The 27,980-nt window shown below is 41.9% G+C and overlaps 1 protein-coding gene, 1 long non-coding RNA gene and 1 other non-coding gene across 20 annotated transcripts in view; 2 read left to right on the top strand and 1 right to left on the bottom strand.

Moving 5' to 3' along the window:
- The first annotated feature begins 3,221 nt into the window (after positions 1-3,221).
- On the top strand, positions 3,222-3,294 carry TRNAG-CCC (transfer RNA glycine (anticodon CCC)). Its single transcript has one exon. It is a non-coding gene; the product is annotated as a tRNA-Gly (tRNA).
- A 1,035-nt stretch (positions 3,295-4,329) lies between these two features.
- Positions 4,330-27,544, bottom strand: LOC132659623 (uncharacterized). Its single transcript, XR_009600262.1, has 4 exons — positions 27,060-27,544; positions 12,623-16,254; positions 10,402-10,515; positions 4,330-5,620 (listed from the first exon to the last, which is right to left on the bottom strand). It is a non-coding gene; the product is annotated as an uncharacterized LOC132659623 (long non-coding RNA).
- Positions 25,036-27,980, top strand: part of PCED1B (PC-esterase domain containing 1B) — a 217,046-nt gene continuing 214,101 nt past the window's right edge. For 10 of the 18 annotated variants that reach the window (XR_009600249.1, XR_009600236.1, XR_009600234.1 and 7 more), the window contains exon 1: positions 25,036-25,105. The gene's annotated coding sequence lies outside the window, so the exon portion shown is untranslated. Of the gene's footprint in view, positions 25,110-27,980 lie in introns of all 18 variants that reach the window. The other 8 variants (XR_009600250.1, XR_009600243.1, XR_009600239.1 and 5 more) reach the window with 1 other exon arrangement.

Below are 27,980 nucleotides of genomic sequence, written 5' to 3'. Positions count from 1 at the left end.
GCAGGTGAACTAGTTAGCTTGCCAGTAGGCAAAATCTGAGCGCTTTCTCCATGCTTGCCGCAAATCTGAAACATTTGTATGATCACTAACAGAAGGAACCAAGGGAGGCACAAAGTTCTATTAAAGCGCATGGGGACCTGGGGAAGCTCTTTCATCTATTTTGCTAAGTTCACATTGAGAGAAACGTCTCCACTTTTTTTCTCTCGAGAATGCTGAAGGCCCTGGAAGACAGCCAGGAAGAAAGAGAATTTTATTGTGAAGGGGGAAGCTTTGTTATACAGAGTTCTGCACTTGGCACTGGGAATTTCAGGTCCTTGGATTCAAATTCTAGTTCTGCCAGTAGAGACTCAGACAAGTCAGTGAGGCACAGCAGCTTTGCCCTTAACATTCTTGTGAGAGTTCTAAAGTCTGTAACGATCTACTCTGAAAGCTGTCATGATTCCCCTTAAAAGAAATTTCAGCTACATAATTTCAACTTCATGGAAGGCTATGCCCCAATTAATATCATCCCTGAGTTCTTAGGGCTTCCTAGGTGGCTCAGTGGTAAAGAATCCACTTGCCAATGTAGGAGACACAGATTTGATCCCTGGGTTGGGAAGATCCCCTGGAGGAGGAAGTGGTGACCCACTCTAGCATTCTTGCCTGGGAAATTCCATAGAGAGAGAAGTCTGGTGGGCTACAGTCCTTGGGGTTGCAAAAAGTCAGACACTGCCTTAGCATGGGTGAGCATGCACACACGAAGTTGAGTGTCTGCCTTGCATTTCAGACTTTGCTCCTTACAAACTGAATTACTAGGAATCCTTTTGATAATTTGAAAATAATCCATGCCTTCAGTATGAAGCCATGTACAGAGTTAGGTGCAAAACTGCCCCAGCAATCTAGCCCCAGTTATGGGATTTGGGGAAAAGCCATCATTTTTGAAGGGTAGCATAGTTCGGTGGTTAAGAGTACACATTCTAAAGCCAAACTATTCTTCCCCTTTCTATCTGAACAACCTTACCTTAAATACCTAACCTCTTTTTGCTAGTTTCCTCATGCATAAAGTGGAGATAATTATCATACCTACCTTACATGAAGCAATAAGAACAGGGCTTGATACAAAGTAATTGCCAAACCAGTGTTAATTATTTTCATGAGATCATGTTCCAGGAGATAATTTATCCTAAAATGTTTGGGGAAACAAAGGCACACATCAATGTTTGTCCCATCGCAGACCATTGATCCACTGATCTATTTCTCCAAAGCCGATTAACCTAAGGAAGAAATAAACACTTTCTGCAGCCCTATCTGTTGAGCAGGGAATGAGTGAGACCCTACTGTGACTCACTTTCTAAGCCATTTTGCAGCACCTGATGCGAAGAACTGACTCATTGGAAAAGACCCTGATGCTAGGAAAGACTGAAGGCAGGAGGAGAAGGGGAAGACAGAGGATAAGATGGTTGGATAGCATCACAGACTCTATGACACGAGTTTGAGCGAGATCTTGGAGTTGATGATGGACAGGGAAGCCTGGCATGCTACAGTCCATGGGGTCACAGAGTCAGACACGACTGACCGGCTGAACTGAAATGAACTGAAAGATGAGGGCATCTTGCAGAGTACCGAGAACAAAAGTCTTTTACTAAGCTTTAGATAGAACAAGAGTATTTCCTTTCCCATGTAAAACGTATTCACTGAGGTTTTTCATGGAGAAGGAAATGGCAACCCACTCCAGTACTCGTGCCTGGAAAATCCGATGGAATATTTTTTCAGAGCAGCAGAGCGGGGCTGCCGCCCTCTGGCGGTGCTGTCGAGCATTACGCCTTAGGGTCACAATGCTGCTGCTGCTACTGCTAAGTCGCTTCAGTCGTGTCCGACTCTGTGTGACCCCATAGACGGCAGCCCACCAGGCTCCCCGGTCCCTGGGGTTCTCCAGGCAAGCACACTGGAGTGGGTTGCCATTTCCTTCTCCAATACGGAGCATTAAAACCCTAATAGTGGTACTGACGTGGCAGTTTGCCAAGCTCTTTCACGTGTTTCTCACTTGAGCCTCACCTCTGTGAGGGCATCAAGTAGAAGGAGCAGGTGACTTGAAGTCAGAATTCAATTGTTTGGTTAATTCACCAAAAATGTACTAAGTACTCACTATGTGCACTGCCCAGCTCTCCCAGTGACCTCAGCTCTTTGACTTTTACCAGTTAAGCTTCATCAAAAGCAAGCTCGTTATTGTTTCTACACTTTCTGTTGTTGTTGAGAGGGAAGAAGGGTTGGGTGATATAAGCACAGGTGGGCCAGGAGTTTTCTGTAGCATATGGTTGTGATGCATTCCTGCTGGACTTTATATTAGCAGTCTGCGTGGATAAAGATGCATTAAGAAGTGAAAGTGTTAGTTGCTCAGTCCTGTCCAAATCTTTGCAACCCCATGGACTGTAATCTGCCAGGCTCCTCTGTCCATGGGATTCTCCAGGCAAGAATACTGGAGTGGGTTGCCATTTCCATCTCCAGGGGATCTTCCCAACCCAGGAATTAAACCCACGTCTCCCACGTTGCAGGCAGAGTCTTTACCGACTGAGCTATAAGGGACTGCTTATAAGTAAATAAATATAGAGACTTGGCTCTAAAATGAAATCGAGAGCCACATACATCTTGATAAAACCTAGAATCACTCGTGGAGTGTATTGATCATATTGATTTTTAAAAAACAAACAGTGATTTTCATTCCTTTGTCAATAGTTGAGAAAATTTTAAAATCATTCATGTGTTCTCTGCCTGAGTTTTGGAACTCCTGCAGACAGTTTTCTGACTTGACTACATCCTCTGTGTAAGTCATAGGACTGGTAATACTGAGGAATATCCATTCATGGGTATTCAGATAATTTAACAAACTTTAAATGTGTGCATGAAATGATTTCATGTATACCCTTAAATACTGTTATTATTAAACAAGAGGAGATGAAAAATTAACCAATATATGGAATTTTTTAGAAAGCAACAAAACAAGGCAAGGAGGAAACAATAAAGCAGTCAGGCTGAAGAGTGATATTAAGTAATTAGAAAACTGAATTAATAGATCCAATAAGGGACTTCTGAATAACAAAATAAAATGGGAAAACTCCTAGAATTTACCAGTCATCTTAGAATGTAAGCTCCATGAGAGTACAGCTCCTAACATATAATGGACAAATAACAAACACTGTTTAAATGAATGAATAGATTAAGAAAATAGGAGGGGTGGGGGGACTTCCCTGCTGGTCCAGTGGCTAAGACTCTGCTCTCCCAATGCAGAGGGCCCAGGTTTAATTCCTGGTCAGGGAACTAGAGCCCACACATCACAACTGAGAGTTCATATGCTGAAGCTAAAGATCCTGCATACTGCAATGAAGATCGAAGATGTGTGTCGCAACTAAGACCTGACACAGCCAAATAAATAAATTTTAAAAAAAAATAGGAGATTGGAAAACTATTTGGCTTTTTTTTTTCTTTTGGAGTGTGTGTATGTGACAACTGACATTTGTTTATTCTTTGCACGAATAGGGGAGAGAGAGTGGGACCCTGAAGAACACTTAAGGGCCAAAGTTAACAGTGGCATGCATCACTCCTGCCTTTAGTCCAGGGACCAGAACTGTTATCTGACTCCTCCCAGAAGCAGTGAGGGCTGGGAAAAGCAGCCTCCCAGGGCCCCAGAGAGAAAACGCAATGATTTGGTTTCTCTGCAACAGACAAGGCCTGGAGAGTATCTTCTCTCCCTCTCAGCTCTAAACATGGTCTGTCTGGCTGGTGGGCCTTTACACTTGATGTTGTTTGCACCTTTTCTTAGCTTTCTAGGAGAAGAGAAACCTTGTCTTAAATGTCTTGTCCTAAACAATACCCAGCCTGGGGTCCTGTGTGCTCAGAAGTTCCTTACTCCTACAGAGTGCATTTCAGTTGAGAGAAGTGTCTTCACAGATTTACGTCATTGTTGGTTGCTAAAGTGGAGGGCCACTATTTCTGACTTTATGATATACAAGTGTTTGGATGAGATACAGAAGGTTGAGCAAAGCAAATGTTTCCATTCCATCCAGTTCAGCCAGGCCCGTGTAGATAGACCCTCTCTCTTTCACTCCTAAAATAAACTCTGCTGGGTCATGCTGCATTTTTCTTTTATTACTGCTGGCATTATATTTAAATATTTTCATCCATATTCATAAGTGAGATGCTGGGTGTGTGTGTGTGTGTGTGTGCATGCTATCTTTTCTACATTTTGTATCAGGTGATACTTGTTGGAAATGAATGACCATCACACAGGTGTCCCCATCTCTGAGATTCTGCTTGGAGCAGAGCTGTCAGGAGAGCTGCCTGACCCAAATTGGATTGTGACATGAGAGAGAAACTTTTATTCGGCAAAGTCACAGAAATGTGAGGATTCTTATTACAGCAGCAAGCATTTCTCTTCCTGACTCATACATCCTTCTCATCTCAGGTCCTGTCATTAGCCTAGGTGACTACATAGATGACCTCCAAGCCTTAGCCTCTCAGTTCTTAACGGTCACAACCCCATTTCCTCAGCTACCATTTGGCTACAATCCTAGAGCTTGTCATCCCCTGGAGTTGCTATTCCTCGACAATTAACAAATTCTAACAGACACTCCCTCCCGCAGGTTCCTTTCCTCACCACAGCCATTGTTTCTTGCCTCAACACCCTTAAGAGTTTCTCCACTCTTTTGCCTAACCCGTCTGCACTTCTTTCCCTTCCATGGGAATTAGTCTGCTACGGCAGTCATTACAAAAGCCATAGACTGGGTGTTTTAAACAACAGAAACTTATTTTCTCACAGTTCTGAAGGCTGGAAGCCCATGATCGAGGTTCTGGCTGATTTAGTTTGGGGAGAGAGCTTTCTTCCTGGCTTGTGGATGCCTGCCTTCTCATCCATCCTCACATGAAAGGACAAGGACTTTCCTTGTTGTTTGTGCCTGAGAGACAGCTCTCTGGTGTTTCTTTTTATAAGGACACTAATCCGATCAGATAAGGATTATCTTATGGCCGATTGTTGTTCAGTCGCTCAGTGATGTCTGACTCTTGGTGACCCCATGGACTACAGCATGCCAGGCTTCCCTGTCCTTCACTATCTTCTGGAGTTTCTACAAATGCATGCCCATTGAGTTGATGATGCCATCCAACCAGCTCATCCTCTGTTGTCCCCCTCTCCTCCTGCCCTCAATCTTTCCCAGCATCAGGGTCTTTTCCAGTGAGTCGGCTCTTCACATCAGGTGGGCAGAGTACTGGAGCTTCAGCTTCAGCGTCAGTCCTTCCAGTGAATATTCAGGGTTGATTTCCTTTAGGATTGACTGGTTTGATCTCCTTGCTGTCCAAGGGACTCTCAAGTCTTCTCCAGCGCCATAGTTTGAAAGCATCAATTCTTCAGCACTCGGCCTTCTTTACGGTCCAGTTCTCACATCCATACATGACTGCTGAAAAAACCGTAGCTTTGACAATGAACCTTTGTTGGCAAAGTGATGTCTGCTTTTTAATACACTGTCTAAGTTCATCATGGCTTTTCTTCCAAGGAGGAAGCATCTTATGACCTCATCACATCTTAATCACATCATCAGAGATTCTGTTCCCAAATACAGCCTCATGGGCATTAGGGCTTCAGCGCATGAATCTGGGGGGAGAGAGCACAAGCATTCAGGCCACAACACCATCTTGTTACCAATAGTTGCTAAGTGAATAGTCACCCACTCCCAGGCTGATGAGCACCGTGAGCTCCCTTAACCGCTGGTCCCCCCATCCCACCAATGTGGAGAAACTAAACATGGGCCCACTCTCTCTGCTCTACACCTACCCTGCTGGGTCCTGCTGCGGAAAAAGTACACAAATGTATGGACATATTGTTTTCTTCCATTTGAAAACTCTCTACATTTCCCTAGTTATATCTTTATCTTATTTTCCATGTAGGGGTCCAAAATATGCCACTTTTCATAAAAATTATCTTGTTCTAAAGGTATTTGAGAATCAACAGATTCAGGAAGAGATATTTTTCTGAACTCCGCTTATCTGCCTGAAAGCAGAGCCTCCCAGAAGAACTCAGTTGTCATAAATCCCTTTCCTTCAGACAAGACTGACTCTTGGCACTGGAGAAGAGAAATTGGTACCAAGATAAGAGATCATCTAAGCAGACATTGTCATAAGACTATTATATCTGCCATCTAGTCACCAAAGGGCCCATTTACCGTCCCCAAAAGTCTTCCCTTCCCCAGCTCCCCTTCTCCTATAAGATAGTATATAAGCTCCAAATTCTTATCACCTTCCTGAGTCACATATTTTTTTCCTGTGAACTTCTGTGTGTGTGTGAATAAAAATCTGTCTTTTCTCTTGCTCTTATGTCTTTTGTCAGTTTAATTCATAAGAATCAGTGAACGGACCTAAGAGGGTAGAGGAAGTTTTTCCCCATTTACAATCCCAATGAATATTTCAAACCTTCTCAACTTTCTTTAAGTTCTTCCCCAATCTGTCAACTTTCCTGTTTCACTTAGAAACTGAGATCTTCAGGAAAAGATTTCCTCAACTTCCTACCCAGTCCTCCAAATCTTGTTTTTCTTTTTTTCTTTTCTCTCTTCTTTGAAGAGACAGCCCTTCTGTGAGCACCGTGCGTTCACTGCCCATCTCCCTCCCTCCTTTCCTTTTTCCCTCCTTTCCTTCCTTCCTTCCGTCTCATACCTTTGCTTTGCTATTTTTATGCCCTGTCTTAACTAGGTATTCATTCTCTCCTCTTCTGTTTTTTCCATTCCGGCATTTAAATGTACCCACATCTTTTGAATTTCTTGATCCAAGGCTCTTGGTTCTGCATTCTCTCTGCATAGCTCAGGCTTGATCTTTTGTTCTCCTTCCCTCGCATCCAAACTTCTTGAAAGAGATGTCTGCACTTCCTTATTTCTTATGTATTCCTCAGCCCACTTCCATATGCCTTCCTCCTCCACTTAACTACTTCTGCCAAGGTCACCTGTTTATAATCCAGTGAACATTCACGGGCTTTCTCTTCCTTGATCTCTCTGATGTGTTTGGCTCTGCTGGAAACCTCTCCTTTTCCTCACTTGGCCTCAGCAATACCATCCTTCTCTGCTTTGGCTCTTGCCTCTTTTGGCTCCTGTCTTTCCTGGCTCCTGTTCTTTCAGCAACTCAGATGTTGTTGTCTCCTCTGCTCCATCAACCTTTCTTCTCTTGCTAGATATTCTCTGATTTGTTTTTCCACTCCCACGGCTTGAACTACTAACTAAATGTGGACTCATCACCAAAATCTAAATCTCTGGCTCAGTTCTTTCTTCTGAGCTCCAAGTATCTTCATTCATCTTTGCACCAGACATTTCTGCTGTGATGGCCTAAGGGCTACTTATATTCAACATGTCCAAAACAAAACTCATCTTCTTCTCCCTCAAATATATGCTCCATTTTGGAGACTGGCACCATCCTTTACTGTACCACCCACGCTATAAGTCAGAAAATAAGTCTGATGCTCTCTTCAATCTTCCTTCATTTAATCAGGTATCAATCTTATCAATCCTAGCATCTCAAAGTCTCCCAATTATATCCCCTTCTCCATCTCCATCACCATATCTTAATTCAATCTTTATCATCTCTTCCTTGGGTTTTTATTATAGTACCCCAACTAATCAGTTACTCCTTCCTCACTGCAGTCAGAAAGCTCTTTCTAAATTATTCAGAGGAAGAAAAATTGTCTTTACCTATCTTCAGTTCAGTTCAGTTCAGTTCAGTTTAGTCGCTCAGTCGTGTCCGACTCTTTGCAACCCCATGAATTGCAGCACACCAGGCTTCCCTGTCCATCCCCAACTCCCAGAGTTCACTCAAACTCACGTCCATCGAGTTGGTAATGCCATCCAGCCATCTCATCCTCTGTCGTCCCCTTCTCCTTCTGCCCTCAATCCCTCCCAGCATCAGAGTCTTTTCCAATGAGTCAACTCTTTGCATGAAGTGGCCAAAGTATTGGAGTTTAAGCTTTAGCGTCAGTCCTACCAAAGAACATCCAGGACTGATCTTTAGAATGGATTGGTTGGATCTCCTTGCTGTCCAAGGGACCCTCAAGAGTCTTCTCCAACACCACACTTAAAAAGCATCAATTCTTCGGGGCTCAATATTCTTCACAGTCCAACTTTCGCATCCATACATGACCACTGGAAAAACCATAGCCTTGACTAGACGGACCTTTGTTGGCAAAGTAATGTCTCTGCTTTTTAATATGCTATCTAGGTTGGTCATAACTTTCCTTCCAAGGAGTAAACATCTTTTAATTTCATGGCTGCAATCACCATCTGCAGTGATTTTGGAGCCCAAAAAATAAAGTCAGCCACTGTTTCCACTGTTTCCCCATCTATTTCCCATGAAGTGATGGGACCAGATGCCATGATCTTCGTTTTCTGAATGTTGAGCTTTAAGTCAACTTTTTCACTCTCCTCTTTCACTTTCATCAAGAGGCTTTTTTTAGTTCCTCTTCACTTTCTGCCATAAGGGTGGTGTCATCTGCATATCTGAGGTTATTGATATTTGCCTGGCAGTCTTGACTCCAGCTTGTGCTTCTTCCAGCCCAGCGTTTCTCATGATGTACTCTGCATATAAGTTAAATAAACAGGGTGACAATATACAGCCTTGACGTACTCCTTTTCCTATTTGGAACCAGTCTGTTGTTCCATGCCCAATTCTAACTGTTGCTTCCAGACCTTGCATACAGGTTTCTCAAGAGGCAGGTCAAGTGGCCCAGTATTCCCATGTCTTTCAGAATTTTCCACAGTTTATAGTGATCCACACAGTCAAAGGCTTTGGCATAGTCAATAAAGCAGAAATAGATGTTTTCTGGAACTCTCTTGCTTTTTCCATGATCCAGCGGATGTTGGCCATTTGATCTCTGGTTCCTCTGCCTTTTCTAAAACCAGCTTGAAGTTCACAGTTCATGTATTGCTGAAACCTGGCTTGGAGAATTTTGAGCATTATTTTACTAGCGTGTGAGATGAGTGCAATTGTGCAGTAGTCTGAGCATTCTTTGGCATTGCCTTTTTTGGGGATTGGAATGAAAACTGACCTTTTCCATTTCTGTGGCCACTGCTGAGTTTTCCAAATTTGCTGGCATATTGAGTGCAGCACTTTCACAGCATCATTTTTCCGGATTTCAAATAGCTCAACTGGAATTCCATCACCTCCACTAGCTTTGTTCGTAGTGATGCTTTCTAAGGCCCAGTTGACCTCACTTTCCAGGATGTCTGGGTCTAGGTGAGTGGTCACACCATCATGATTATCTGGGTCGTGAGATCTTTTTTGTATAGTTCTTCTGTGTATCCTTGCCACCTCTTCTTAATATCTTCTGCTTCTGTTATCTTAGGTTCATATACTGCAAGTTAGACTAATACAAGCAGATTAATAAGAGAAAAACAGAAGTGTATCAGCATGTACATCAGGCATATACATGGGAATTCTCAGTGATGAGTAACTCAAGGGGTTGGTTAGAATTTGGGCTTATATCACTTCTTAACAGAAGAACTATACATTTTTAGTGAAGTCACCAGACAAAGAAAAAGGACTTTGAGAACTATGGGAGAACTAATAGAAGATAAGGACTAGTTAAATTTTGTCCTATAGATTCTTCTGGTACTGTCTCTGGGCTAATAAGTGTTTAGAGTTGTTTCCAGTGATTTTAACTTCTGTCCTTCCTGGTAAAGGGGAGGGGGACACCTTAAAAATTAATGTTCTGTTTTAGATAAATAGGAGGAAAGTAGAGAGCTTTTCTGGTATCTGCTTCTTCTCAATTGCCTTTAGCACAAAATAATCCTTATGCCAAAGTGGCATTTTGGGGGATGGCATATTCTGCTACCCTTCAGTACACGTCTGTTTCTATCACTCGAGCTGCTGAAATCCACAGGTTGATCTTATACTTTCAGAATAATGTTGAGATGACTTGGGGATCTTCAGGATCTGACTTCTGCCTAGCTTTCTAGTGTTCCCTTTGTGGAGTTCACACCTCTCTAACCATCCTCTACCATGGTTCTGGCAAAACCAAACTCCTGGGACTGAAATATCAGATTCTCTCAAATCTCTTGGCTTTCACCCATGCTACTCCCTCCAACTGAACTGGAATCCCCTTCCTCCTGTTCCACTTTACCTCACAAACCTATGCTCCCTCTCAAACCCGTGCTCCAAGGATTGTTATGGGGTATTACATCCTTAGGAAAGCTTTTCTGGACACTCAGTATGACCACTCTTCTTTGTTTTTCTAACATGCTTTGTGCATATCTTTATTGTTACCCTACATAAGCTAGAAATGATTTGTCTAATTTCAATCAATGAAGTCCTAAAAAGTTTCTAAATTTCTGTGCTTCAGTCTGAGGGCAGGCCAGGGGCTTTCAAAGTAATCCCTAACTCAGAAGTCGTTAGGAGGATTACCTGGAAAATGCTTAAAAAAGAGGCTGTGCTTTGGAGAGTGCTCACCAAATGTTTCTTCATGTACCACGAGAAATGGGAATGTTCTAGATGGAATCAGCTTCGTCATCTTAGGCCCTGGGTGAAGACAACATGTAGTGGAACCACAATTGACTTAGAATGAGAATGTACACTTAGTGTGAACTAAATGTAAGTGTTGATGATTTTATAAAACAAATAAGTGGAATAAAATAGTAAATAATACAAAACATTAGGCTGCATAATGCTAAGGCTATTATTCTATGATGCTTTTGTTTGCACTACAGTTGTGTGCATATGTACCAAGACATGCTTAAAAATTTTATTTACTAATGAAAAAATAATTTTTTTAAAAAGCCCTGTCCTGTCGGGGAAAATGGATACATGTATACGTATGGCTGAGTCCCTTCACAACATTTTTCACTGGCCATGTGCACGCTAAGTTGCTTCAGTCGTGTCAGACTGTTTGCAACCCTATGGACTGTAGCCCACCAGGCTCCCCTGTCCATGGGTTTCTCCAGGCAAGAATATTGGAGTGGATTGCCATGACCTCCTCCAAGGGGATCTTCCAAACCCAGGGATCGTACCTATGTCTCTTACATCTCCCGCATCGGAAGGCAGGTTCTTTATCACTAGCACACTTGGGAAGCCCTAATCGGCTGTGTGTGCATGCTCAGTTGCTTCCGTCTTGTGTGACTCTTTCCGACCCTACGGACTGTAGCCCGCCAGGCTCCACTGTACATGGGATTCTTCAGGCAAGAATACTGGAGTGAGTTGTTGTGCCTGCCTCCTAGGGGATCTTCCTGACCCAGGGATTGAACCAGCATCTCCTGCATTGCAGGTGGATTCTTTACCACTTAGCCACTGGGGAAGCCCCTAACTGGCTATACCCCAATGCAAAAGAAAAAGTTTAAAGCTTGTAAGGAAAAAAACAAAAACAAAAACGTCCTGCTTTTGCTATTGGTCCACTGCAAAGTTCTCTCTTGGTCCCCCTACTTCCATTCTTGCCTTCTCCACACCCAATCCATCTCATCATTACCATAAAGATCTTTTCTAGATGCAGATTAAATTAATATGCCTTCTCTGCTTCAAAGGAATCTTTAAAGGAGGGCTTAAATCAGATCTGGTTCAGAAAATGTTACTTTCACATATGAATGAATGAAGTCAAAGATGGCTTCATAGAAGCGAGGTTTTTACTCAATCATTTTAGAATTGAGTAAAAATCAATCAGTGGAAAATACCAGGGACTATACTCTGGGTGCCTCTTTAAAGACCCTAACTAGGCCATATTGGAATGCATTGTTGAGAGAGAATTGTGGGCATAAACACTGGAAAAAATGCCTGGAGGCAATCTAAGGAGAATTTGGAGCGCAGTCCTAAAGGGTTGCACCATTAAATGTGCTTTATGCAAGACAAAATTGGGTTCTGCCTCTAATTCCCCTTCTTCAGACTAACACAGTTTAGGAAATTTACATAGGTAGTGAAAGGAATTGTTTTTAATTATTATTGTTAGGTGGACAAGCTATATGGTTGATCTCAAAAGACTGACTGAAACCTCAAGGTCATAGCAATGCCGCCTCACTCTCTGCCAGAATAGAAGTCAAGAAACCTGAGGGAGCAGATCGAAATAATTCTAAGAACCACAATTTTAATGTTCTGCTATGAAAATGACTGAAATATAGACCGACCTAGGAAACACTGTTTAAAAGATAACTATCAGTTATTTTCATCTTTACCCAGAAGCCAATGCTTGAGTGCTTAATTTTTAAATGTATATCAGTACCATTATAAGATAACCATATTCTTATAGAAGAATCTAACCAATAAAAATAGGAAAAACTAGGGAGAAAATGTCATTATTTAAAAAGAAAAGAATATGTTACAAAAATTTTGTCTCCAGAGAAACCAATATGCTGTTTAAAAGGTTGTTCCATCATGTAAAATCTTGGTTATCAGATGCTTCAGGGAAGGATGCCTTTTGTGTCACAAAAATAAATAGTTTGCATTAGGGAACATTTCCCCTCAGTGATACAGATCATCTGTGACCGGCTGTGATTTTTAATTTGTAAAGCCAGTGATTTTTAATTTTTAAAACTACTTTGAGGCTGGGAAAGATTGAGTTATCATAGATGCTGTTATTATTCTTAAAGGCTTTTAAAGCAATGAACTGAGAATGGGAATGCCTGGATTAAAGTTTCAGACTTACAATGATTGAAGGACTTCCACTGTGTTATGTGAGTCAGTCAACAAATCCATCTTGTTCCTGAAAACAAACAAAAAACTGAGTATAGTGTGCTAATGATCTACATATTTTGTAAACTAAGTTTAAGTCATATAATTGTTTCTCAGGAATATATCAAATATTAGCTATCATGATTTTGAATGTGGATTGTGACAATATTGTGGGATATTGCATGATATCTAAAGGAATGTTTAAGTTAGTGTAAAGGAGGTTGAGTGAACTGAATGGGAGTATCTCCGTCTCACTCTGACAGGGCTGCAACTTTAGGAAACAGGAAAGGAGATCTCTACTGGTTACATACCATTAAAGAAAGACAGGTGGTCAGCCATAAAAAAGCGTGAAATAAAACCATTTGCAGCAACGTAGATGGACCTAGAGGTTATCATACTAAGTGAAGTCAGTCACAAAGAGAAAGACAAATACCATATGATACCACTTAAATGTGGAATCTAAAATATGACATAAGTAAACTTACCCATGAAACAGACACAGACTCACAGACATAGAGAACAGACCTGTGGTTACCAAGAGAGAGAGGGCAGGGAAAAGATGGATTGGGAATTTGGAGTTCAGTTCAGTTCAGTTCAGTTCAGTTCAGTCATTCAGTCGTGTCTGACTCTTTGCAACCCCATGAACCAAAGCACACCAGGCCTCCCTGTCCATCACCAGCTCCTGGAGTTCACCCAAACTCATGTCCATTGAGTCAGTGATGCCATCCAGCCATCTCATCCTCTGTCGTCCCCTTCTCCTCCTGCCCACAATCTTTCCCAGCATCAGAGTCTTTTCAAATGAATCAGCTCTTCACATCAGGTGGCCAAAGTATTGGAGTCTCAGCTTCAATATCAGTCCTTCCAGTGAACACCCAGGACTGATCTCCTTTAGGATGGACACAGATGCAAACTATTATATATGGAATGGATAAACAAGGTCATGCTGCATAACAGAAGAAATTATATTAAATATCCTGTAATGAACCATAAGGGAAAAGAATATGAAAATATATATATACACATGTATGTGTAATTGAATCACTTTGCAGTACAGCAGAAACTAACACAACATTGTATATCAACTATAGTTCAATAAAATAAATTATAAAAAGAAAGACTAGTGGTAGTAATGAGTTGAATTTAACATTAGAAATGGAGCTGAATGATAAAACACAATGTGTTTTCAGACTATAAATGGCATAATTAGCAGAGTCCAAAAATGAGATTCTAAAGAATATATTAGTCTAGGAGAGTAGTACTAAAGCTTTTCTAGACTAGAACCAAAGTAATTATTAAACATGTAGTGATTTAATTTAAAAAGAAAGAAGAAAAAGAAAGAGTGAGAAAAAGGAAGGGAAGGAGGGAGGAAGGGAGGGAGGGACATGGGAAGAAAAAGATCCTGCTTATATTTTCAGAAATACTTTTATTGGACACATTCAGTTGATTTTTATCCAGCTGTCAATAAACACTTTCTGGAAAGAATTGAATATGAACATTTAAAACAATGAATAAATAAACTTAATCTATCCATGAGCATAAAGAAGGGCCTAGGGGCCAAATGGATTCCATATCTGCTTTTTGGCATAGGAATCTAGGTGTTCCTAGACCTAGTTTGTGTAGGATATGCTCTCAGAATTGTTTCCCAGCAGAAAAGCTAGGTTTATGATGAATATCTTCAATTTTCAAGAGGCTTCCTGGTGGCCAATAGTAGCATTTTTCCTGAGATGGCTACCTGGGACCAGTGAACAACCTGCTGCCTATTCAGAAGGATTCAGACAAGCCCAGAAAGGGTTCATACTCAAAAAGTCCCCAGTGCAATGACAAGCATTCTTAGTTCTTTTGTTATAAAGGAAAAATAAGGATGTGGCTAAGATACCTGGGGTACCCTGCAGCACATGGCTTTTGCACAAACCACAGGTAGAGAGAGGACCATGTGCTTTTGTCGAGGGATATAAAATCATATCCCCTCTCAGCTATGTGCAAGCTCTGTTACGTAGCCTCAGACAAATTTTCCCATCTGAGAATGGGTCTTCTGATGCCTGCCTCACAGAGATGGCGCACTTCTTTGCACTCTATCAGCAAGAACCTGGCACTGTGCCCAGTACACAGACCAGTCTTGGGTGCCTAGAGTCACCATTCTTTTCAACTCAAAGGTGCTGCTACTCAGACTTGGATGACTGGCTGTTTTTAAAATGAAGCTAAGAATGATAGACTCTTTACCTAATATCTAGGGATATCTGGATGCCTGCTTGCTGCAAAACTTATGGTAATACCAAATTCAGAATATTAATAATGAATCAAAAAGAGTTGGCTTTACCCAAGAAACCAATTAAAGTACAGCCAAGGGCTTTGAAGCCAGACAAATAGGTTTGCATCTTAACTTCTCAGTTAATAGCCATATGGCCTTGGGTGAGTAATTCATTTATTTCAATTTTCTCCTAGGTAAGATGGCTTCACAGCGCTTACTTCAGTGTGGTGTTGCCTAAGATTAAATGAAATGTGTATGAGCACTGGTTCTACCCTTGACTGGCTGGCTGACCTTCAGCAAGTTTCTAAATTTCTGTGCTTCAGTCTGAGTGCAGGCCAGGGGCTTTCAAAGTAATCCCTAACTCAGAAGTCGTTAGGAGGACTACCTGGAAAACACAAAAAAGAGGCTGTGCTTTGGCGAGTGGTCACCAAATGTTAGCTATTCATTTTTCATCATCATTTCTTATTCCTCAATGTTAGTATTAATAGTCAGAAATTAAGTTGATGACATGACGCAGACCTGGAAAAAGTGCTTTAACAATATACAGTATAAAATGGCAAGAGAAGTAATCAGCTCCCAAAAGCAGTACACTGGCCTTTGCTCTCTTGGTTTTGGTATTACCCAAACTCTCAATGGAGCAGAAAGAAGAGTCCAGGTAGAGAAGGAAGGAGGAGAGAGTCTGGAAAACACTGACGGAGGAGGGGGCCACTGCGCCGGGGCGACCTACCCTGGGCAGCCGCTGGCCCAGCCACCGTCTTTGATCGTCAAGGTCATCCTGTGTTTCACAGCTCACCAAGCACCGCCCACCCAGCACCACGCAGTTGGCCATCACCTGGAGTAGGCGGGTTTTCTGAGTGACCAAGCCTCATGGTACCCACCCCACCACTTTCAGGCTTCTCCTTTTGCCTGGCGTTCTCTGTGGTAACATAACTTCCTCCTCATACCAGGAATCAATTCAGAAAATACGTTGCCATGGAAGTTGCGGGAAGTTTCCCCGCATTGACAAGAAGAAGAGTTAATTGGCCTGTTGGACCACATGACCCTCCCAGAGGTCATCCTTGACTGCATTCGGGAGTCACTGAGTAAACAGCATCTCTGCTGGGTATCCACTAAAGTAGTCGGGGTGCCTCTTGACAGAAGTAGGTTCAAAAAATTAAAAAAAAAAAAAAAACCTGCTCCGAAGGTAGGAGACAGCTTATTAAATGTGTGTCAGGCTTACTGCCTGATCCCTTTTAAGCCCAGTCTGATTCTTTTCAGGCCCTTGACACACCACTAATTGGCATCACTCACCCGGTTAGCAGGTGCTGAGAGGAGACAGGCTTGCTTCCTGCTTCTCCTGTGCCCAGCAGGACATCGTTCTGTAAACACCAAAAAGGATGCCTTAAATAAAAGGAAAATATGTGAAATGGGACTTAGATGTAATATGGCCAAGCCTTTCTTGTGCTCTTTCGGGGGTGAAAAAGAATGTTGCCAACTGTGGGACAAAGTCGAAAACGTGCCTCAGGGAAGCCAATTGTCAGCACTGGTTGCCTGTCCTGGCCTTTCCTCACCTCCGTGGGCAGCTTTACAGCTCCTTCCTGTATGTGTTTCATTCATTGAATATTTATTTGCAAATATTTATTTCTACTATTCTTGGCACCAGAAACACAACCCCTCCCCCAAAAAAAAACCTGCTAAAAATTCCTGCCCTCGTGGAACTCCATAGTAACATTCAAAATACAAGGGATGTCAGCTGTGGATGAAGGCAATAAGGAGAATAAAACAGGAAAGAGGGAGAGGCAGGGTGGGCCCGGGGCGGTCCAGGGGATCTGATTTTAAATAAACTGGTCAGAGGCCTCGCTTAGCTGACATTTGAGTGAAGATCTCAAGGAGGCAAAGCCAGTCAGGCAGGACTTGGGAAGAGAACTCCAGGCACAAGTGGGAGCATTCCTGGTGAGCAGAGAGGCCAAAGAGAGGGTGCACCGTGAGGGTGGGGGAGGGCCATGGAAACGAGGCCAGAGAGCTGGCAGAGGGAAGGGCTGGTAGATCTTCCTGAGGATTCAACCATGGCTTTGCAGTCACCTGTGGAACTTTTAAAACCAAGTGAATCCAAGTCTCCATAGATGGAGCCCAGGCCTGAGAGCGTTTTCGATGTCCCCACATGTGCCTCCAGCAGTCAGGGCTTGAGCCACACCGAGTCCAGAGGAAGGACAGGAGCTGGCCCACACTTCAGAAGGGTCACAGGTGCCTGCAGTTTTAGGAACAGACAAGGCAGGAGGACAGGTGGGAGTGGGGAGATGGGGGTGGGCACAGTAATGATCCAGTGCGGGCGCTGGGATGAGGATGGGCTGGGGGAGGTGAGAAGAGGCCAGATTCCTCTTGTTGCTGAGGTGGAGCCAAGGGCATTTTTCCCCTGATGGTATAGATATAGGGAAGTGATCCCCAATTCCCAGAACGGGTTAGAAACCGGGACCCCACAGCAGGAGGTAAGCAAGCAAAGCCTCCTCTGCATTTACAGTTGCTGCCCATCGCTGGCATTACCAAATCATCACAATATGCTCATAATAGAAATAAAGTCACAAGAGATGTAATGTGCTGGAATCACCCTGATATCACCCCCCACCCATGTGTTAGTTGCTCAGTCGTGTTCAACCCTTTGTGACCCATGGACTGTAGCCTGCCAGGCTCCTCTCTCCATGAGCTTTCCCAGACAAGAATACTGAAATGGGTTGCCATTTCCTCCTCCAGGGAAATCTTCCTGACCCAGGGATCGAACCCAAATCTCCTGCATTGCAGGTAGACTCTCTACTATCTGAGCCACTTTACTTGTCTTCCACAAAACCGGTCTCTGGAGCCAAAAAGGTTGGGGAATGCTTATTTATGGTATGAAAGCAAAGAGGAATCAAACATGATACCAAGTTTAGGGGCTGAGTATTTGGAAGGATGGGGTTGCCTTTGACTGAAATGAGAAAGACCATGGGAGGAACCGCATTTATGCAATAACCCAGAAAGCATTTATAGGTCAAATATGAACACATTGCATGGAAATGCCCATAGATAGTAAAGTGCTCCACACCTGGCACTTTCTAGGGGTCGAGAATGCCTTTAAGAGAGACAGAGTGGGGTGGGGCTGGAGGGCATGTTTCCATAGGAGAGTTATCTTTAACGTGGTCTGATAGCAAATAAAAACACATGTTCTGAGCATTCTCCAAAAATAAATAGAGGCGATGAAAACATAGCCAGGAAAAACTTCCCGTAAATGCCTCTGCCGCCATCTCCTCTAAATCTTTAGGACTCTGTGGGAAGAAGCTTCGTTGCCTGGCAGGAATCCTGGCAACGGCCCTAAATTCAAGAGATGTATGGGATGTTTGACACTGGCCTCTCCTTTCTCCCCAAGGGTGTGGTACTGCAAACTGAACAGAAATAGAGACTACTCTCAGTGACAAATAGCAGGGGAGTTAGTCAGCCACCTCAACAAGATAGGCAGGCAATACTTTAATCAGTCATGTCTGACTCTTTTCTACCCCATGGACTGGAGCCCACCAGGCACCTCTGCCCATGGAATTTTCCAGGCAACAACACAGGAGAGGGTTGCCATTTCCTACTCCAGGGACTCTTCCTGACCAAAGGATTGAACTCCAGTCTCTTGAGTCTCCTGACTGTCAGGTGGGTTTCCGGGAAACTAGACCATTCAAGTATGACCTAAATCAAATCCCTTAGGATTATACAGTGGAAGTGAGAAATAGATTTAAGGGACTAGATCTGATAGACAGAGTGCCTGATGAGCTATGGACGGAGGTTCGTGGCATTGTATAGGAGATAGGGAACAAGACCATTCCCAAGAAAAAGAAATGCAAAAGCAAAATGGCTGTCTGAGGAGGCCTTACATACAGCTGTGAAAGAACAGAAGAGAAAAGCAAAAGAGAAACGGAAAGATGTATCCATTTGAATGCAGAGTTCCAAAGAATAGCAAGGAGAGGTAAGAAAGCCTTCCTCAGCGATCAATACAAAGAAATAGAGGAAAACAATAGAATGGGAAAGACTAGAGGACTCTTTAAGAAAATTAGAGATACCAAGGGAATATTTCATGCAAAGATGGGCTTGATAAAGAACAGAAATGGTATGGAACTAATAGAAACAGAAGATATTAAGAAGAGGCGGAAAGAATACACAGAACAACTGTACAAAAAAGATCTTCACAACCCAGATAATCACGATGGTGTGACCACTCACCTACAGCCAGACATCCTGGAATGTGAAGTCAAGTGGGCCTTAGGAAGCATCACTGTGAACAAAGCTAGTGGAGGTGATGGAATTCCAGTTGAGCTCTTTCAAATCCTAAAACATGATGTGCGAAAGTGCTGCACTCAACATGTCAGCAAATTTGGAAAACTCAGCAGTGGCCACAGGACTGGAAAAGGTCAGTTTACATTCCAATCCCAAAGAAAGACAATGCCAGAGAATGCTCAGACTACTGCACCATTGCACTCATCTCACACGCTAGTAAAGTAATGCTCAAAATTCTCCAAGCCAGGCTTCAGCAATACGTGAACTGTGAACTTCCAGATGTTCAAGCTGGTTTTAGAAAAGGCAGAGGAGCCAGAGATCAAATTGCCTACACCTGCTGGATCATCAAAAAAAAAAAAAACAAGAGAGTTCCAGAAAAGCATCTATTTCTGCTTTATTGACTATGCCAAAACCTTTGACTGTGTGGATCACAATAAACTGTGGAAAATTCTGAAAGAGATGGGAATACCAGACCTCCTGACCTGCCTCTTGAAAAACCTGTATGCAGGTCAGGAAGCAACAGTTAGAGCTGGACATGGAACAACAGACTGGTTCCAAATAGGAAAAGGAGTACATCAAGGCTGTATATTGTCACCCTGCTTATTTAACTTCTATGCAGAGTACATCATGAGAAATGCTGGGCTGGAAGAAGCACAAGCTGAAATCAAGACTGCCAGGCAAAATATCAATAATGTCAGATATGCAGATGATACCACCCTTATGGCAGAAAGTGAAGAGGAACTAAGAAGCCTCTTGATGAAAGTGAAAGAGGAGAGTGAAAAGTTGACTTAGAGCTCAACATTCAGAAAACGAAGATCATGGCATCTGGTCCTATCACTTCATGGGAAATAGATGGAGTAACAGTAGAAACAGTGGCTGACTTTAATTTTTTGGGCTCCAAAATCACTGCAGATGGTGACTGCAGCCATGAAATTAAAAGATGCTTACTCCTTGGAAGGAAAGTTATGACCAACCTAGATAGCATATTAAAAAGCAGAGACATTACTTTGCCAACAAAGGTCCATCTAGTCAAGGCTATGGTTTTTCCAATAGTCACGTATAGATGTAAGAGTTGGACTGTAAAGAAAGCTGAGCACCCAAGAATTGATGCTTTTGAACTGTGGTGTTGGAGAAGACTCTTGAGAGTCCCTTGGACTGCAAGGAGATCCAACCAGTCCATCCTAAAGGAGATCAGTCCTGGGTGTTCATTGGAAGGACTGATGTTGAAGCTGAAACTCCAATACTTTGGACACCTGATGTGAAGAGCTAACTCATTTGAAAAAACTCTGATGCTGGGAAAGATTGAGAGCAGAAGGAGAAGGGGACGACAGAGGATGAGATGTCTGGATGGCATCACCCACTCAATGGACATGAGTTTGGGTGAACTCCGGGAGTTGGTGATGGACAGGGAGGCCTGGCGTGCTGCAGTTCATGGGGTCGCAAAGAGTTGGACACGACTGAGCGACTGAACTGAACTGAAAACAGCAATACCTAAACCGACTTCCTTAGGGACACCCCAGATCCTGTACGGGGCTGCATATAGTCTCATTTTTCAAAACTCTGCCAAATGCCTAAGATGTTTAACACTGACCAATTAAACAAGAAAATAAATGCAGTAACACATTTGTCATTCAAATCACTTTACACTAATAGCTAATTAAGGTTCTTTTTGAGTTCCTTATTCAAATTATATATTATGATTAATGATATGATTTTTTTCAATTGAACCCTTACATGAATAAGATTTATTAACACAAATAGTTCCTGACAAACTTGGCCCAGGATCAAGGAAGACATTTCCTCTGGGTTTTAGGAAAGAGTCAAAGTTATTATAAATGGCTGCTTAGGGGAGATATGGCTGCTTTCTTCACTGATTTGAAGTAGGTCAGATTGAGAGCTCAAGGCTTCCCTAAGGTTTTAATTAAGTATGAATATTAAAAATTTGAGAACAAATAAAAAGTAAACAACTTCTTTCAGATGTTCACATCACAGACCTGTCATTATGTTTATACCTCGGGCAAGATCCTTTTCTTTGGAAAAACTAATACAACTGGAAAAAAGAAAAGAAAATCCTGTGCATAGCTCTTGAAGTGTAGACTTCTAGACGGATTCATTCAAGCATGAAAGCTTTGGAGAAGTATTTAACCAGGCAGAGTTGAGGCAAAAATGCACACAAATGCCCAGTAAGCAGGCAGAATTGTTGTAATTCAATTCTGCAGGTCAGTTTATTGTGTCTCTCTTTTTCTTTTCCCTTGAAAATCACATCTTTCTCTCTCTTCCCACCCAAATCATTTACTCTTATTAAACCAGCTTAGTCAAATCAATATCTAAGCTAGCAATGTGAATTTAATTACAGTGAGGCTTGGATAAACATTAGCTCTGAGATATTCCTTGGTCTATAGAGTGATAACTGAATTAAGTAGCATTATTTCACCATTACCATACTACGCCCACACTGTTGCTCAAGAGAAGCTAATATTTCTAACTCTTTCTAGCCCAGTAAAATATACTATAAGCCTTTACATGAGCCAATTTACTATGTATCCTTCTTGAAGAACTATGAAATAGGACTATGCTGCAGCTACATGTTCAGCGAGGGTGGAATTTGGAATGAGAATGGTTCAGCCTGGGCCGCATCCAGAGGACCAAGTGATCAAGATACTGAAGAGCATACAGCCAGGTAGTTCCTAGCACACCAGTGCTGTTTGCTTCAGCTGCTGATTGAACGTTCAGGGCCCCAGGGGACTTTCGCTGTCCTTCCGTCCACCCTGTCTATATGTCCAGCTGTGGAAAGCTAACCAGACCTCTCTAATCATAGACTTCCTTGAAACTTCTGCTGGGATATCCTTTCTTTCAGGAGACTTCCCTGACCTCCCTGCCTTTGGGCACTGCTCTGGCAGCACAACAGCCTCATTAAAACCGTGTTTCTGCCTCTTTTCAAACACTGGGAACAGCTGGACGGTTGTTGATCTCTGAGTCAAGCTCAGGGACTGGCACATATTAGGTATTCAATACTGTGTGTTGAATGAATGAATATAATTGAACAGCTAGGACATGCCAACACCTGCTACGGGCTAGAGGCTGAATAAAGAGCTAGACAACATCTCCTCAAGCAGCCGAGGGAAGATCTGGTCAGGAAGATGAGGAAGTTGAATAGAGACAGAACAATGAAAGCCCAGCACTGGTTAAGGGTTAAAACAGCGTGTGCCAGGGAGAGGGACAAGGGTTCAGAGTCTTGAAAGCAGAGCCAGACCACTGGAGGAAAGGTCACCTGAGGCCAGATAAGCAGGAGGACAAAGGCAGCATGATGAGTAAAGCCCTGTTACAGAGCTGGAAAGCATGCAGTGTAGCATATTACAGTACAGACATTATGAGGCTGGGTTCTGGATGGATCCAGACAACTGGATTCAAATAATGAACCTGACTCCTAATAAACGTTCTTTCAGTTCAGTTCAGTCACTCAGTCATGTCCAGCTCTTTGAGACCCCATGGACTGCAGCACGCCAGGGCTTCCTGTCCATCACCAACTCCGAAGCTTAAACAAACTCGTGTCCATCAAGTCAGTGATGCCATCCAACCATCTCATCCTCTGTCATCCCCTTCTCCTCCCTCCTTCAATCTTTTCCAGCATCAGGGTCTTTTCCAGTGAGTCAATTCTTCACATCAGGTGGCCAAAGAATTGGAGTTTCAGCTTCAGCATCAGTCCTTTCAGTGAATATTCAGGATGGATCTCCTTTAGGATGGACTGGTTGGATCTCCTTGCTGTCCAAGGGACTCTCAAGAGTTTTCTCCAATATCACAGTTCAAAAACATCAATTCTTGGGTGCTCAGCTTTCTTTACAGTCCAACTCTCACATCCGTACATGACTACTGAAAAAGCCATAGCCCTGACTAGACGGACCTTTGTTAGCAAAGTAATGTCTCTGCTTTTTAATATGCTGTCTAGGCTGGTCATAACTTTCCTTCCAAGGAGTGAGCGTCTTTTAATTTCATGGCTGCAGTCACCATGTGCAGTGATTTTGGAGCCCAGAAAAATAAAGTCAGCCACTGTTTCCACTGTTTCCCCATCTATTTCCCATGAAGTGATGGGACCAGATGCCATGATCTTCGTTTTCTGAATGTTGAGCTTTAAGTCAACTTTTCACTCTCCTCTTTCACTTTCATCAAGAGGCTTTTTAGTTCTTCTTCACTTTCTGCCATAAGGGTGGTGTCATCTGCATATCTGACATTATTGATATTTTTCCTGGCAGTCTTGATTCCAGCTTGTGCTTCTTCCAGCCCAGCATTTCTTATGATGTACTCTGCATAGAAGTTAAATAAGCAGGGTAACAATATACAGCCTTGATGTACTTCTTTTCCAATTTGCAACCAGTCTGTTGTTCCATGTCTGGTTCTAACTGTTGCTTCTTGACTTGAGTACAGATTTCTCAGGTAGCATGTCAGGTGGTCTGGTATTCCCATCTCTTTCAGAATTTTCCACAGTTTATTGTGATCCACACAGTCATAGGCTTTGGCCTAGTCAATAAAGCAGTAGATGTTTTTCTGGAACTCTCTTCTTTTTCAATGAGCCAATGTTCTTTAGAAAAATCATTTTTAAGCCTCAGTTCTCTCACTGTACCTCAGTTCTCCCACTGTACCTCAGTTTTCCCACTGTAAAATGCATGTAAAAATAATAACTTTCTCATAGGTATAAGACAAAATATACAAAACCTTATTATTGTTACTGTTCTCATTTCTCAACACAGCTAGGACATTTCAGGAGTCTTCATCCTAACTGTAATGGGGGCGAAGTTTGGAGCTGTGAGCGTAGAGGGCCAGTGTTAAGTATTAAAGTCTCTTTCTCCTCTAGATTTGATCATAAATGATAATAGATGAATAGTCATATTTTAAATAGAGTCTATGACATAAACTTTAGAACACTGTTAACTGAACCACCTCCTTAAGGTATAACCTTTCTGGGGGTAAGGATCCCAGTTATGATAACATTCAGAGCATCTGTGGGATGGCTATCTACTGTTCAAGCCTGTGTCATATTAGCCCATTTGGGCAAAGCAAGGCCTGCTAATTATCATCCATTTCTCATCTCCTATTTGCCAGCTTGGTCACGTGTAGACAAATCAACTCTCACTCTTGAATTGTTTCAGGTTTTTGCGTTTCATCTCTCAGCTGTATTATAATCTTCCTTAAGGGGAGAGGGTAGTTATTACATAGCACATATGCTTCCCTGGTGGCTCAGATGGTAAAGCATCTGCCTGCAATGCAGGAGACCTGGGTTCAATTCCTGGGTCGGGAAGATCCCCTGGAGAAGGAAATGGCAATCCACTCCAGCACTCTTGCCTGGAAAATCCCATGGACGGACGAGCCTGATAGGCTACAGTCCATGGGGTCGCAAAGAGTCGGACATGACTGAGCAACTTCACTTTCACTTTCACAGCCTTCACACTACCTAGAAATACTTAATAATATTCTCTTGGTTACCACTGGCCATTCATCATCAAGGGTTTGACCCTTGATCTTGTGACACTTGACTTCATGACACCAAAATCCTAGAGTATGGCTGTTAGCATAACTGACGCCATCTTGGGGCCCTTACAGTTTCTCCTGTCCTTCTGCTGACCCTACTCAGGACTGTGTTGTACAGTAAATCACTTCCCTGTTGTCAAGAACTTTGTAGTTAAAAGGTATTGTTTAAAAATCATTAGGACCAGGTGGCCTCTATGCTCTGTTAGTCCCCAAACAATGATGGAAACCTTCACTGATGTATTGCTGGCGCCCACGAGACTAGTGACCCATTTGTGAATCTTGACTGAGGAATGCATGTCCTGTTTCCAAGCACCTACTTCATACCCTGGGTTAACAACAAAATTGCCTCTGTAGCCCCTTGGAGGTGCAGAGTGTGGCTCCGATTCTTCATAGTTGCCTGCTGGACTCCGATCCTACCCTGTGAGTAAGTTACCCTATAAAAAAACCAACCCATTGATTATATAGAGCAGCCTGCCTCATTTTTCTGTCTCAAGATACTTTCTCAGTTTGGTGGGTACTTTTCGTTTCCTCTGTCCTCCAACACCTATAGACACTGCAAAATTCTCTTGATAGTTGATACTCTGCTGACATATTACCCAAAAGAGAAATTTAATCAGGTAACCTGGTGAAGCTACCTTACACAGTAATTTTTAAATAATTTTTAGAAATCTAATATGAAAATTAGTTGAAAATATCCCCCACTGGGTTTGAGTTGCCTCCATCATTCTTCCAGACATTTAAAATAAATTATCAGAAACATTTATATCAGAAATATTTATCCTATAAGTTGGACCATTTTTAATTTTAAAAAGATTTTAAGCACTTACTCATTTAAAAATCTTGAATGTGTCAGTTATAATGATAAAGCAGATATCTGCTTTGCATATTAAGCAATTTCATGTGTGAAGAGCAACCAGAATGAAAAGACCTGCAGACTGGGGAGGTTTCATCTGAGGCCAAATCCTTTCAGATGGACTTCTAATTTTGCTACTTGTGTATTAAGGGAAAAAACAATAAAAATTTCTACGTTTATGATGTTTGAATGACTTCTGATCCCCTGACCCTCCTTTCTTCTCCCAGATTTGCTGTGAGCACTAATTACTTTTATAAAAGTTTACTCATGACCCGTGCTTCATGCAGTTATTCTGTTGGAAAAACATCTCTAAGAGTTCTGTGCAGATATTTTAAAAATGATTCTCATGATGAAAATGACTTATTAACTGAGTCACCTGGGAAAATTATCCCTTTTAAGCCTCTTTTTCCTATCTGAAATGAAGGGTGTGGTAATATTTTCCATTTCAGAGATTCTGTGATGAGGAATAAGCACCATCTCTCACAGCATGTCTGGCACTTCGCAGGCACTTAATATTTAATATATATATATATTGATATATCACCTTTTACAATTTATCAAAGGGTCTGTGTTTCCATACTGTTTACTCTGACCTCACTATAAGAGGATACCCCTTCTGCAATCAATTCACAAATAATAATGGTCACATAAGCAGTCCTCTGAATCAGTCAAGAGGTTATCATAAGTTTTAGATTCTACATTTTATATATTACCACTTAATAATACTTGCAAGGGCAAACTACCATCATCTTTCCACACTAACTTTCATATTATAAAAAATTAAAAAAAAATATGGCTTTGGGGGCTGGTTCTTGGGCAAAGAGGTATAGAGAACAATGAAAAGAATTTCAATACTCTCTTTTAAAAACAGTATTCTAATATACTGAGAAAAGAAAGAAGTTTGTTATCTGTAGCTGAAATCTGCACTCAGATATCCTTGGGATAGGCCTTCATGTTACTATGATCTAATCAAATTTGAAAGCCCCAAAGCTCATTGTCATGAACCGGATCTGTCGTCGCTGCTTTCAAGCCAAAAATAGTTTTAAAAAATGAAAGAATCAGAGATCTACTGATCTCAAAGTAATTACTCTGTGTTTCATAATTTAGAAAATCATAAATTATAAATTATAGCCAACAATTTACTCTAGAGTTTATTTAGAAATAGAGAATCAAACTCTTTCATTTTTCCAACATATTAGAGTTTGTGCACATGAATTCTTCTTTTTATTAATAAATCTATTAGCAAGTAATAATAATGTATTTTGACATGGCCCCAAACACAAAATTTGCTGCAGCCTCATTTGCGGGGTTGGGGGCGGGGCGGGGGGAGGTATGTTTCAACAAAATAAGCAAAAGCAAAATTATTTAGGGGGAAAAAAAAATCACATGCAGGCCTTACCCCAGATGGCCTGAACCAGAACTTCTGGTTGGGGAGTGTATAGAGGGTAGCTACTAGAAACCCCTGTTTATGTAACTTTCCCCTGTGATCCCATGGAGATGCTCTGATTTAGATCTACTTACTGCTCAGTATTCTTGCTTGGAAAATCCCATGGATGGAGGACCCTGGTAGGCTGCAGTCCATGGGGTCACTGAGAGTCGAACATGACTGAGCAACTTCACTTTCACTTTCATGCATTGGAGAAGGAAATGGCAACCCACTCCAATGTTCTTGCCTGGAGAACCCCAGGGACGGGGGAGCCTGGTGGGCTGCCGTCTATAGGATAGCACAGAGTTGGACACAACTGAAGTGATTTAGCATAGCATAGCACTGCTCGGTAAAGCAGATGAAACTAAAAGGTGACAACCAGCAAGCAGCAGTCATGGCCAAGGAAAAGCCAGCAATATTGGAGGGTGTTTAGGCTGTGTCCTGCTGTAACAGCGCTTAGCAGGATGATCCAAATCAGATGTCTTTTTAGAATCTGGACTGACAGCATATCTTCTTGCCCCTCTTATGTTTCCACCCCTGTAAGTTTCACCTACGTCCCTTCTGATTAATGTTTTAGAAAAAGGTTTACTTAGAGAAATGGAAAAAAAAAAAAAAAAAAAAAAAACCCAAACATGTTTTCCAGGCAAATAATTCAAGTAACTAAAGCTAAAAATAAATATATTTAAATCTCTCTAGGCCAAACAGTGAGGATTCATGAGGAAATTGACTATAAATTAATGTTTTAGGGCATTAGTTCAGATAATAGGTCTTGAAAGTTATTTTAAAATGTAACTCATGATTAATAGAGGGTGCTATCATCAGCTTAGTATCTTATAGTGAAAAAATATTGTAAGCCCAGGAAAATTTCATATATGTGATCTTTGTTTGATTTTTCCAGAGTATCCACTTCTCTAATAACTGATACTAAAAAATACTAAGTACCTTAAAAGAATAAGCCAGGTACATAAATCCAAATTATTACCTGGAAGGAAAATTATATAAAAATTTTGAATGAA

The sequence above is a fragment of the Ovis aries genome, chromosome 3, assembly GCF_016772045.2.
Source record: "Ovis aries strain OAR_USU_Benz2616 breed Rambouillet chromosome 3, ARS-UI_Ramb_v3.0, whole genome shotgun sequence".
NCBI lineage: Eukaryota > Metazoa > Chordata > Mammalia > Artiodactyla > Bovidae > Ovis > Ovis aries.
This window is presented reverse-complemented; position numbering and strand designations above follow the sequence as displayed.